This window comes from Salvelinus sp. IW2-2015, linkage group LG27, assembly GCF_002910315.2.
Source record: "Salvelinus sp. IW2-2015 linkage group LG27, ASM291031v2, whole genome shotgun sequence".
NCBI classification, from domain to species: Eukaryota; Metazoa; Chordata; class Actinopteri; order Salmoniformes; family Salmonidae; genus Salvelinus; species Salvelinus sp. IW2-2015.
The window spans coordinates 2441771-2456188 of NC_036867.1; the positions used below are offsets into that span (position 1 = coordinate 2441771).

Below are 14418 nucleotides of genomic sequence, written 5' to 3' on the forward strand. Positions count from 1 at the left end.
GTTTGGGCTAGAGACAAGCGGTTTGGGCTAGAGACAAGCGGTTTGGACTAGAGACAAGCGGTTTGGGCTAGAGACAAACGGTTTGTGCTAGAGACAAGCGGTTTGGGCTAGAGACAAGCGGTTTGGGCTAGAGACAAACGGTTTGTGCTAGAGACAAGCGGTTTGGGCTAGAGACAAACGGTTTTTGCTAGAGACAAGCGGTTTTCTGAAATGTAAAGTGTAACCATAACGGTCATGGAGATGTGCTCTATAATAGGCCCTACTCACAGGCTGTGGTAGGCTACAGCAAAGCCTAATCAGACTTGCCTGTGCTCATGGTTCTCACAGGTGAGGACAGGTGCAAATGAAAGTGAACACTTCAGTGAAGAGAGGCATTTACAAAGTGCTATGTGGAAGGGGTGGCCTCCTATTAAGTGCTATTTCAAAGTGGCCTCCTATTGGTCAGATTTTTGCTACTCATTTACCAATCACATCATCTTTCGTTTTGTATCCCCATTGTGATTTGTCCCTGAACCCATAGGAGACCATTTTGAAAAATATAAAAGCCTCCTTAAATCTTCACGTCGGTAACACACAGAAACATGTTTTTTTTTTTTTTTTTCATTTTGATCAACTTCCACTGTCCTCCAAGAGTTGCTGAAATTTATCTTCACTCTCACAGGTGAGGTGAAATTATACAATGTATCGACTTTGCTCGCAATGTGCCCCATTCAAATATATAACAACAGCCGGAGCACACTGGACTAGTCCATTCAGAGATGCTAACTACATTTAGCATCTATTCATGAAGGTATCTTCTGGCCGGGGGACTTTTGGTCTGAATGTTAACACGCATCATTTGCGGTATGGTTTTAGAAACAATAGGAGCGTATCTTTCATAGCGAGAAATGCGTGCTCCAAACACCTATGTGTAAGCGTAACTGGGGAGGAAGTGTCGCAGAAGTGTAGTTCGTCGTCTGGAAGGATCTGTGCAAACCTGCTACAGTAGGTGCATCTTTTTTATTAGAAAGATTCTTTCTCGCTGATATGAAAGATAAGTTCCATATGTTTCGGAAACCGTATCGCAAGTGATGATTATTGACGTTTCTAAACGTTAAAACAGAGCATCGGGATTGTAGTTCACATGGTCCCACCGGTACGCGGTGCTTAAAGCTGAGAACCCTTGGGATAAAGCAGAATGTATTTTTTAATGCCTTGGTGTTAAAGCCTTGGGTTCTCGAGAGAGAGCACTGGACATTAATCATTTATACATCTTTGTTTGCTCTCAACAATTTTTTTGCCATAATGTATTATCTGGGTGAATATTTTTCTAGGCGAACTGATGCTAAATCCAAATTTCAGGTCGGAGAGCATGCATCACAATTTTGAGCGCTGACCTTGACTATGAAACATATTGGTGAAAATAATGTTAAAAATCCATACCACATTATTAGAGACAGTTGCAAACAACATCAATGAAATGACTGTGTGAAGCCCTGGCAATTCCTTTCAGGTGTAAACATGGGAAACAGATGAATGAAATACACTTCATTTGACTGGGATGTTCCATGGGGGCTAGTAGTCATTCCTTGTTCTCACCTGTTTAACACTGCTTCTGAATCTCCTGTATGCATAGGCTATAAAGGCAATCCCTAGGCACACTGTAAATACATTTACACTAACGATACCATCATAAAGACAACAACATAAGAAGGAAAAACCACTCCACTTGTGTTTGGTTAACTAAAACCATGTCTACCACCTACGCTATCTGGTTTCAATGGTCTGGCTTTCATATTTCTCCATACAGAAAATCAACTTAGCCGCCAGATTCACACTGTGCTGCAAAGCTTTGCACGAGAACTTAACTGTGTTTTTGTAAAATTTTCAGTGGAAATTGTTAAAAGTAATCCTTGTTCATTGTTTATTTAACGCAGCATTACATTCAACACATTTCATTGTACATTCATTTTGTTTGTAGACATCTTTCACCACACAACCATTGATCAAAAATATAAGTTCACTGTGAAATATAATGAGTAAATTGGTGCAATCACCAAAACACAACATAATGATACCTTCTCAATGTAGTTATTTTAGCAACCAGTTAGTCCAATAGCAAAAAAAGTTAAGATACATGTTAAAACAATGCCATTTGAATGCAGTATGCTACAGTACTGTAATTTGCAGTACATTACAGTTTTTTCACATTAGGTACTACACTTGCACTACCCATTAAAATTGACTGAACCTAACATTTCCATAATTTCTATCCCATGTGTGATCAAAGGTGTGATCATTGAAGACACCTTTCACAATGCAATCAAATGGAAGAAATGAAAGAAACAATGTTTAGCAGGCAGTAGTTTGCATAAAGCCTGTCTTGAGCATTTGTCTATAATGTAGGTTGTCATCGAAATCTCAGTAAATATCCTCATTGTTCATGTACCTGGAGAAAAACCTTTTGGCATGGTGAATCCAAGCCCACTGGCCACACCATGTCATTTCAGCATGGACATTTTGATAATATTTGGTAGAGATGTTGATCAATGAGATGTCAACCTTTATTCACCTTCTCAAATAGGACAGCCAGAAGTTTGTGCTTTCAACCATCTAAAAGCACAACCAAATTCCAGTGGAAAAACAATGTATGATTTTTGGTTTAGTTGTCATCTAAATGTGTTATCACTGAGTTTCCAACCATTTAAAAGCACAACAAAGTTCAAATGGGAATACATTGTCAGATATTTATTTTATTTGCACCACTGAGATGCACTACCTTAGACCGCTGCCCCACTGAGATGCAGTACCTTAGACCGCTGCACCACTGAGATGCAGTACCATAGACCGCTGCACCACTGAGATGCAGTACCTTAGACCGCTGCACCACTGAGATGCAGTACCTTAGACCGCTGCACCACTGAGATAGATGCAGTACCTTAGACCTCTGCCACCACTGAGATGCAGTACCTTAAACGCTGCACCACTGAGATGCAGTACCTTAGACCGCTGCACCATCTGAGATGCAGTACCTTAGACCGCTGCACCACTGAGATGCAGTACCTTAGACCGCGCTGCCCCACTGAGATGCAGTACCTTAGACCACTGCACCACTGAGATGCAGTACCTTAGACCGCTGCACCAGCTGAGAATGCAGTACCTTTAGACCGTGCACCACTGAGATGCAGTACCTTAAACCGCTGCACCACTGAGATGCAGTACCTTAGACCGCTGCACCACTGAGATTGCAGTACCTTAGACCGCTGCTGCCCACGAGATGCAGTACCTTAGACCGCTGCACCAACTGAGATGCAGTACCTTAGACCGCTGCCCCACTGAAAATTGGCTAGTACCCTTACGACCGCTGCCCCACTGAGATGCAGTACCTTAGACCGCTGCCCCACTGAGATGCAGTACCTTAGACCGCTGCCCCACTGAGATGCAGTACCTTAGACCGCTGCACCACTGAGATGCAGTAACCGACCGCTGCCCCACTGAGATGCAGTACCTTAGACCGCTGCCCCACTGAGATGCAGTACCTTAGACCGCTGCCCCACTGAGATGCAGTACCTTAGACCACTGCACCACTCGGGAGCCCAGACAGCATATCTAATGCTATAGATTCATCTGAGCCACTGGCTTAATCCTATTCTTTAACTTTTATTGTTGGTTTCGTTGGAGACATGAATCTAACATAGAATTTGTTAACTTGTCGACAAGTTAATAGGCGGATATTTTTTATGTTTGATTGTCAACGCAAGCAAATATCAACATTTCAAGGAGATGTATATTTTATGCCATTGACTTAGTCTGGCTTTAATTCCAGTTTGTCTACAAATAAATCATTAATATGTTGGATTCACGTCTCCATCTCAACCAAAAACCAAAGTTAATAAATAGGAATTAATCAAATCAAACTTGATCTAAAGCAGGGGTTTCTAAACTTTTCCTTCAGGCCCCCTTCCAGCATTGGGGAACATCCGGCACCACCCTCCCTACCCGCGTGCGCGCATGACAGGTCTAATTCTATGGGTACAAGCACTGTTTATGACCAGTAGCAGTGTCTGGGTAAAATTACTGGGGAAGAAAAAAAAGCACATATTACAACCTATGTGTTGTGATAATTGCTTTGTTTGCTCTGTAACCTGTTAGTTCATATGCCTTGACACTGTGATATACAGGCCTAAGGCCGAGACAATAAGAAGACACAGTGGCAGAATAAACTGAACAACACAAGAGCACTATCTGGGCATATTACATGTAACAAATAGTTACATACACAGGTACAAAAGTATATCTTATCACCATCCATATTGGATTTGTATTTGTCAAAAAAATATCAACTGTGCTGTTTCACAAAAGTTCTGAACTTTTCTATTCTCATTGTTTCTACAGATTGCATATAAATTTTTTTTTTTTTGCTAAAAGTATTATGTTATTTATCAATTGACTATGACTTTTCAGATCACCCAGTAGTGCTATCTGCAAGGTTAGCTCCAGTTAAATATTGCAATTCTCCAGCCATTCCTGGAGCTGTGACCAAAAACAAGCTAAATATAGACAGTACCAAAACAAATGATCTAATGATTGTCTCTTCGCAGCAAAATCTGCAGAGCTTGGAAGGTTGCATCTCCCATATAAATAACATTCAATTGGTTGCAAGAATTTTGTTCAACAATTTTGAATCTGGCGTCGTTTTGCGTACTGTTTCAGTTCATAAACCATGTGCCATGGAATCGGTCCGTCAAAAATCTCTTCCCAACTCTTTTGCAATCTATATGGCAAGGCTGTAAATTTTTTGGTCCTTAAATTAAACTTGTATACTTTTTTATTTAGCACAATTTTCTTTAACCAATTATGGTCTTTAATGCAGGGCCGACAGACAACTTTCTTACTTTTTCCCCCTTCCACTTTCCTCTTCCATTTTTGTGGTAATGCTGCAATTAGTTGTAATTTTGGGTAGAGCAGACATTTCCATATGTTTTTGTTAGCTGCATGTGTGCCAATTCCACCAGTCCTATTCATGATATCATTTATGAAGATTATACTTTTATTTTTTTAATTCAAATTAGTATGTTTGAGTTTAACCACAATATTTGTTGTATTATTTGTTTTGTCTTTTCTGGTGGATTAAATTGAAATTGCAACAAACTTTCTATGGCTTGTTTAAAAAATAGCGATATTTGGGAGATGATTTCCTTCAAATAACTGAAAGTGATGAGAGGTTGTAATCTGAATAAAGGGAAAAAGGCCATTCTTGAACATAGGGTGAGACATTCTTACTAATTTACTAGAGAACCAGTATGGATTTAAGTATACTGTAACTATCATGACACAAGGCAAGACCCAGATACAGACACAGGAGGCAGATGGTTGGAGTCTAACAATGTTTATAAATCCAAAAGGAGTAGGCAAGAGAAATGTCATGGACAGGTAAATGGTCAAAACCAGATCAGAGTCCAGGAGGTACAGAGTGGCAGAAAGGCTCGTGGTCAAGGCAGGCAGAATGGTCAGGCAGGTACAGAGTCCAGAACAGGCAAGGGTAAAAACCGGGAGGACTAGAAAAAGGAGAATAGCAAAGGCAGGAGTACGGGAAAAAAACGCTAGTTGACTTGGAACATACAAGACGAACTGGCACAAAGAGAGAGGAAACACAGGGATAAATACACTGGGGAAAATCAGCGACACCTGGAGGGGGTGGAGACAATCACAAGGACAGGTGAAACAGATCAGGGCGTAACAATAACTTTTGTATGACTCAAGCCTTTAGTGAGAGGTCTAATGCTTTAATAATTTATCATTTCTGCCTTCCGAATTCATATTCATAATATAAATAGTCCCGTTTAATTTTGTCTGGCTTGCTGTTCCAAATAAAATGTAATATTTTTTTCACAAATAATTTTATGGCAAGACCATAAGCAAATAGGTCAACTGGGATATGACTAAAGAGTTAATCAGGGTGATTTTTCCACAAATAGACAGGTATTTACCTTTCCATGGTAGCAAAATCTGACCTATTTTTGCTAACTTTCTATGAAAATGTACTGGAGTGAGATCGTTTATGTATATGTACACTGAGTATATCCACATCACCATCAGACCATTTTATTGGTAAACTACACAGTAATGTAAAAGTTGTATTTTTTTGTGATCCAATACGTAATATAGTACACTTATCATAATTTGGTTGTAATCAAGAGAGGTTAGAAAAATTATCTAGATCCTCCATGAGACTGTGGAGGGATCCATGTTGAATCATCAGCGTACAATGACACCTTTATTTTTAAGCCCTGGATTTCTAATCCCTTGATATTATTGTTGAATATGATTTTAATAGCTAACATTTCGATGGCCATAATAAATAGATAGATATGGAAAATATATATTTTTTAAAGACATGTATATGTATGTATATGCGTGTATATATGTATATGAATGAAAATATATACACTACCGTTAAAAAATTTGGGGTTTAGAGTTTGTCCATTAAAATAAAATAACATCAAATTGATCAGAAATACAGTGTAGACATTGTTAATGTTGTAAATTACTATGGTAGTTGGAAACGGCAGATTTTTTAATGGAATATCTACATAGGCTTACAGAGGCCCATTATCAGCAACCATCACTACTGTGTTCCAATAGCACTTTGTGTTAGCTAATTCAAGATTATCATTTTAAAAGGCTAATTGATCATTAGAAAACCCTTTTGCAATTATGTTAGGGCAGGTGAAAACTGTTTTTCTGATTTAAAGAAGCAATAAAACTGGCCTTCTTTACACTAGTTGAGTATCTGGAGCATCAGCATTTGTGGGTTCGATTACAGGCTCAAAATGGCTAGAAACAAAGAACTTTCTCCTGAAACTCGTCAGTCTATTCTTGTTCTGAGAAATTAAGGCTATTCCATGTGAGAAATTGCCAAGAAACTGAAGATATCGTACAACGCTGTGTACTACTCCCTTCACAGAACAGCGCAAACTGGCTCTAACCAGAATACAATGAGGAGTGGGAGGCCCCGGTGCACAACTGAGCAAGAGGACAAGTACATTAGTTTCTAGTTTGAAAAACAGATGCCTCACAAGTCCTCAACTGGCAGCTTCATTAAATAGTACCCGCAAAACACCAGTCTCAACGTCAACAGTGAAGAGGCTACTCTTGGATGCTGGCCTTCTAGGCAGAGTTCCTCTGTCCGGTGTCTGTTCTTTTGCCAATCTTAATCTTTTCTTTTTATTGACCAGTCTGATATATGGCTTTTTCTTTGCAACTCTGCCTAGAAGGCCAGACGTTACATTTCATTTGCTCTGTTAAACATGCCCTTTGGAGTGACTTCAATAGCAACCTTGAAAATATTTAGTTATATATAGCTCTCTCAATAACCATTCTCACGATAGCACATTGGTAGTAGTCAGTAACAATATCTAAGCTGGGCTTGGTAAAAACTATGGATGGGCAAACAAATTTATACCAGTAGATTCATTCTCCAGTAGGAGGTACAGTTTCAAATGTACAAATTCAACATATTTTATAGAAGTTCGCCTATGTTGTAAATTGGTTACCACGATGACATAATCCTGTGGTTGAAATTTCACCCTCAAAAGAACACTTTACGTTGCCAACTTTTTTCAAATCCAATGTATTTTCAACATAGATTCCCGGTCACAATACATTGATAAATGATGTTGAAACAACGTTTTCTTTGAATGATCTTTTACCAGATCTAATGTGTTATATTCTCCAACATTAATTTCCCATTTGCACAAACTTCAAAGTGTTTCCTTTCAAATGGTATCATGAATATGCATATCCTTGCTTTAGGTCCTGAGCTATAGGTAGTTAGATTTGGGTATGTCATTTTAGGCGAAAATTTAAATAAGGGTCCAATCCTTTTTAACCTGTCTCCTCCCCTTCATCTACACTGATTGAAGTGGATTTAACAAGTGACATCATTTAGAGATCATAGCCGTCACCTGGATTCACCTGGTCAGTCTATGTCATGGAAAGCTGTTCTTAATGTTTTGTATACTCAGTGTATATCATGCATTTTATGTTTTGTACTTTGCAGACATACGGTACCAGTCAAAGGTTTGGACACACCTACTCATTCAAGGGTTTTTCTTTATTTGTACTATTTTCTACATTGTAGAATAATAGTGAAGACGTCAAAACTATGAAAAAAAAACACATATGGAGTCATGTAGTAACCAAAAAAGTGTTAAACAAATCAAAATATGTTTTATATTTTAGATTATTCAAAGTATTATTCACCCTTTGCCTTGACAACAGCTTTGCACACTCTTGGCATTCTCTCATCCTGCTTCACCTGGAATGCTTTTCCAACAGTCTTGAAGGAGTTCCCACATATGAGCACTTGTTGGCTGCTTTTCCTTCAGTCCGCAGTCTAACTCATCCCAAACCATCTCAATTGGGTTGAGGTCAGGTGATTGGGGAGGCCAGGCCATCTCATGCAGCACTCCATCACTCTCATTCTTGGTCAAATAGCCCTTACACAGCCTGGAGGTGTGTTGGGTCATTGTCCTGTTGAAAAACAAAGGATAGTCCCACTAAGCGCAAACCAGATGTGATGACGTATCGCTGCAAAATGCTGTGGTAGCCATACTGGTTAAGTAAATCATTGACAGTGTCACCAGCAAAGCAGCGCCACACCATCACACTTCCTCCTCCATGCTTCACGATGGGAACCACACATGCGGAGATCATCCGTTCACCTACTCTGTGTCTCACAAAGACAGGGCTATGGAACCAAAAATCTCAAATTTGGACTCATCAGATCAAAGGACAGATTTCCACCGGTCTAATGTCCATTGCTCGTATTTCTTGGCCCAAGCAAGTCTCTTCTTATTATTGGTGTCCTTTAGTAGTGGTTTCTTTGCAGCAATTCAACCATAAAGGCCTGATTCACGCAGTCTCCTCTGAACAGTTGTTTTATTTTTTTATTTTTTTATTTCACCTTTATTTAACCAGGTAGGCCAGTTGAGAACAAGTTCTCATTTACAACTGTGATTTGGCCAAGATAAAGCAAAGCAGTGCGACAAAAACAACACAGAGTTACACATAAACAAACGTACAGTCAATAACACAATAGAAAAGAAAAATTGAAAAATCTATGTACAGTGTGTGCAAATGTAGAAGAGTAGGGAGGTAGGCAATAAATAGGCCATAGAGGCGAAATAATTACAATTTACCATTAATAATGGAGTGATAGGTGTGCAGATGATGATGTGCAAGTAGAGATACTGGGGTGAAAAAGAGCAAGAGGGTAGGTAATAATATGGGGATGAGGTAGTTGGGTTGAGATGTGTCTGAGACATTGAGATGTGTCTGTTACTTGAACTCTGTGAAGCATTTATTTGGGCTGCAATTTCTGAGGCTGGTAACTCTAATAAACTTGTCCTCTGCAGCAGAGGTAACTCTGGATCTTCCTTTCCTGTGGCGGTCCTCATGAGAGCCAGTTTCATCAACTTTCAAAGTTCTTAAATTTTTCTGCATTGACTGACTTTCATGTCTTAAAGTATTGACGGACTGTTGTTTCTCTGTGCTTTTTTGAGCTGTTCTTGCCATAATCTGGACTTGGTCTTTTACCAAATCGGGCTATCTTCTGTATACCAACCCTACCTTGACACAACACAACTGATTGGCTCAAACGCATTAAGAAGGAAAGAAATTCCCCAAATTAACTTTTAACAAGGCACACCTGTTAACTTCTCTAGGGTAGGGGGCAGCATTCGGAATTTTGGATGAAATGCATGCCCAAATAAAACTGCCTGCTTCTCGGGCCCAGAAGATATGATATGCATATAACTGGTAGATTTGGATAGAAAACACTCTAAAGTTTCCAAAACTGTTAAAATAGTGTCTGTGAGTATAACAGAACTGATTTGGCAGGCGAAAACCTGAGAAAAATCCATTCAGGAAGTAGTTTTTTTTTTGGTTTTGTAGTTTTCTATTCAATGCCATTACAGTATCCATTGACTTAGGACTCAAATTGCAGTTTCTATGCCTTCCACTAGATGTCCACAGTCTTTAGAAATTGTTTCAGGCTTGTATTCTGAAAAATGAGAAAGTAAGAGTAGTCTGAATGAGTGGACCCTAATGTGTCACAGAGCTTTTTCATGCGCAAGACCGAGAGAGTGCCTTTCTTGTTTACCTTTTAAATTGACGACGTTATTGTCCGGTTGAAATATTATCGATTATTTAGGCTAAAAAAACCTGAGGTTTGAATATAAACATCGTTTGACATGTTTCTATGAACTTTATGGATACAATTTTGATTTTTTTTTGTCTTCCTGTTTTGACTGCGTTTGAGCCTGTGGATTACTGAAACGCGCGAACAAAACTGAGGTTTTTGGATATAAAGAGACTTTATCGAACAAAAGGAACATTTATTGAGTAAATGAATGTCTGCTGAGTGCAACCATATGAAGATCATCAAAGGTAAGGGATTAATTTTACCTCTATTTCTGACTTGTGTAACTGTTCTACTTGGCTGGTTACTGTTTGTAATGATTTGTCTGCTGGGCTATGTTCTCAAATAATCGTAAGGTATGCTTTCGCCGTAAAGCATTTTTAAAATCTGACACAGTGGTTGGATTCACAAGAAGTTAATCTTTAAACCTATGTAAAATATGTTTTGTTTTCTGAATTTTTATAATGAGTATTTGAATTTGGCGCCCAGCAGTTTCACTGGCTGTTGAAGAGGTGGGACGCTAACGTCTCACGTACCCAAGAGAGGTTAATTGAAATGCATTCCAGGTGACTACCTCATGAAGCTGATTGAGAGAATGCCAAGAATGTGCAAAGCAGTCATCAAGGCAAAGGGTGGCTACTTTGAAGAATCTCAAATATAAAATAGATTGTGATTTGTTTAACACTTTTTTGGTTACTACATGATTCCGTATGTGTTATTTCATAGTTTTATGTCTTCACTATTATTCTACAATGTGGAAAATAGTACAAATAAAGAGTAGGTGTGTCAAAACGTTTGACTTGTACCGTACATGTTCATTATGTAGTTCTCAAAATCAGTTGTAGACAAATCAGTTTACATGTTAAATCTATAGGTTTACCAAATGTTTAAATGATCATCAATTAAGAGCAGTCGGATTAAGTAATTGTAAAATGTCTATTCATAAAGAAGAGAATCATATCAAAGGTAATGTGAGCATTGCATTGTGAAAGGCAATGACGCTATACTCTATGAACATGTATTGCAATGTGAAACATGTATTTCTAGATGAAACACTGATTAAGTTTGGTGGAAAAAGTGACTGTATGATTTTGTGTGTTGTACTTTGTCAATTGAAAATGTGCTTAGTTTTGAAACAACTGCCTTTTTGATTTTCTGTTTTTGAACTTTGTACTAACAGTTCTACCACATAGAATTGCACCAAAGCGATAAAAAAGTAACACCACCTCTGTCTCTTTTTATATTGCTCTCTAACATTTTATTTTCCTTTCTCTATGTACTCCATCACTCCCTTTCTCTCACTCCATGGCACCATCTCTCTATTTCTCCATCTCACTCCCGATAGCACTCTCTCTCCCCCTCGCTATTTATCCCTTTCCCTATCACGTTTTCCCTTTTCAACCCCGTCTTTCACACTGTGACATGGGATGTTGTGTCCCCTCCCTAAACAAAGGTGGCCCCGGGCCGCTTATAGGGATATGAGAGAGAGGGAGAGAGAGAGGGAACAAAGGGGCATCACACCCCACTCCAGCGACCACAATAAATGCCACCAACAGCCTGGCCCCAAGGCAACAGGCAGTCTCAATGCCTCTCATGTTAGAGCAAGGACTTAAAGGCCCTTTATCGAGAGCAAATTACTTTCCATCCCGAACTTGGAAACTGTGTAAATCATGCAACTTCAAATACATTATTTAATTTCAGTTTTTCTAAACTCATGCATTCTGTTTCTGAAACAATAGATAGTGACTTCCTCTTTTGTTTCCCTTTAAAACATTATTAATTGCATTTTAAATAACGACTTCTTAGACTTCTTAGAGCTACAATGGCATCATATGACAAAGTGCACCCCATAGAATTCAAAACAATCCACCAAGGCTGCAGTCTAGTTCTTCTCCAGAAAAGTTTTTTTTACCATCACACAAATTGACCCATCCTTTCTTTGTCATAGCGATCCCCATGGATTATAGATTCTCTGTCAAAACGCTGGCACTGCCTTCTCAGTGTGTCTTCAAAGCCTGTTGAGTGCCGGGAACTTGTCTTTCTAAATTAAAGCGTTCTTTTAAGCTGTCAATCTCACGGTTCACTCAGCTATCTCTAACACAGGAAGTTTTTAACTGAGCCCTGGTCACTCAGAGAGAGGGCACTTCTCTGTAGTCTTTTGGATACTGAGAGAAATTCTGTTATCGCTCCACTCTGTAAGCCTACATTCAATACACCCAACTCTTTGTGTCCAATTGTTGAATGGAATAGTGCCACATAGTACTTCTGCACACAATTTGGAAATCTGACAAGTGTATTGTATTAGATCATGCTCCACCAACAAAAGAGCTATGATAATTACCAAAACTAAACTCAAGTAATCACAAAGATTTAACAACAATAGAGAACATTTAGTCATTTAGCGTAAAGGCTCATTGTGTAATCTGAACTAAGTGGGACAATGCCCACCATAAAGTATTCTGAACAGAACAGAGCTTGTCCATGTTGGGACTGTTGTTTTCTTGCCCTGGCATTCCTACCTTGTTAAAGTGGGGATCGTCTGTGCTCAGCAGCTGGGGATTGGGTGAAGCACAGGGGCTTTGGAACAGGTCCAGGGTGCAGGCGAGAGAGGGGGGTTGGGGGTGCAGAAGGCAGGGGAGTGAAGGATGGGGTCCCACTGTGCCCCAAAAATTACACTAAAAGTTCCCCAAAATCATGCCTATAGCAGAGCACTCAAACCGACTGAGTGTACCCCAAAACGGTCCCTTTTTTCCCTGACCCAAGGTGCCCCAGGGGTGCCCAAAACCTGCCCCAAAGTGTCCCTTTGTGTGCCACATGCCCCCTGACAGGACATCAACACAGCCAGGTTCTCTGCTGAGGTTCTCTGTCCCAAAATATTACTGTTTCTCAATGTCCCAGTTCGCCTTATCTGTCTGCTATCAACTCTCAGTTGGGGCATCTTTTCACAGAAATTGTTTTAGTCCCATATGTCTTGAACACACAACTAAGTAGACACAATATGTTATGTCTCCAACAGGGAATAGTTCTCCAGCAGGCAATATGAGAGAAAAAACATGTTGGTCATACAGTTGCTTTGAACAATCCATCTCTTTTCAACAGGAGATGAGAGGAAGTGATAAACCATTTTGATAGTCAGATAGTTTGGTTCCAGGAGGCCTACAGTACTTAAGATACAGATCATTCCTTGTATGTTTTCATCCTTCTATTTTACTTCATAGGGGTTCAACTTCAAGTCTTCAACATGAATGAGAGCTCTTAGGACTCAATTTACTAACACAGTCACAAGGAATGAATGAGAATCCTCACTTACCCTGCATAGCGGTTGTTATAGAGGTACGCATCAATGGGACATAGCACGTTACTGACGATAATTACACAGCCCCAAAAGACTGAGCCGTGAACTGCGCATCTGAAGTCCACTGCCATCCTGAGCGAATATTAATAACGACAGAGGACAGCCCCACTTCTCGCCCTCGAAGATGATTTCTCTGCAGGCTTCGATCAACTTCGTACAGTATAAGAATAGAAACTGAGGGTTAAAAATAAGGATGGGCCGCTCGTCATCAGGTTTGCTGATGGAGTCTCATGGGTCGTTGGTGCGTTCTGCGCGCTGTCAATTGCACAGAAGTGCCGCGGAGGTGCGAAAGTCGGTTAACTGGCAACGGGGAGCAATTTATCCACCTCTTTGAAGCCCTGGTGGGAATTATAAATGTGCAGGATCTGTGTCACGTGACCTGGTGTGTGTCAGAGAGGTTGGTAACAGGATCCCTGTCCCGTTTGGATATGGGGAGACGATGGGCTCGCACCGGATTACCGCGAATTAATACCGAAGCGAGGTATTTAAATCAATAGCATCGTTTACTTTCACCGTGAACAGGACCATATGCCTCTTGCATAATAGAGTGATTGGCATAGAATAACTAACTCTAACAAAAATATACTATTGAGGACTTTGGATAAACTTTAGAGAACAGACTGTAGCCTACATTTTAGATATAAGTTGTTCATCAGTTTTAGTATGCAACTATTTTGACAGCACGTATATCCTTTTGCTTGTTTATAACGCACACTTAAGGAGATAATCTCCATCTGTCCTCTCTATACTCTGTAAAACAAACATTTTTGGAAAATAAAAACGAATACACTCTGTATGCTCAGTGTTTGTTGAGCTGCTGCACACTGAAATAGACCCTCATTTAGACTGTAGTCTCCAGAAGATTTATCAGATGAACCAC

At 39.7% G+C, this 14418-nt stretch overlaps 1 pseudogene; it reads right to left on the reverse strand.

Moving 5' to 3' along the window:
- LOC111953791 (carboxypeptidase A6-like) overlaps nucleotides 1–13868 on the reverse strand; it is a 46029-nt pseudogene extending 32161 nt beyond the window's left edge.
- Between the last annotated feature and the right edge of the window lie 550 nt (nucleotides 13869–14418).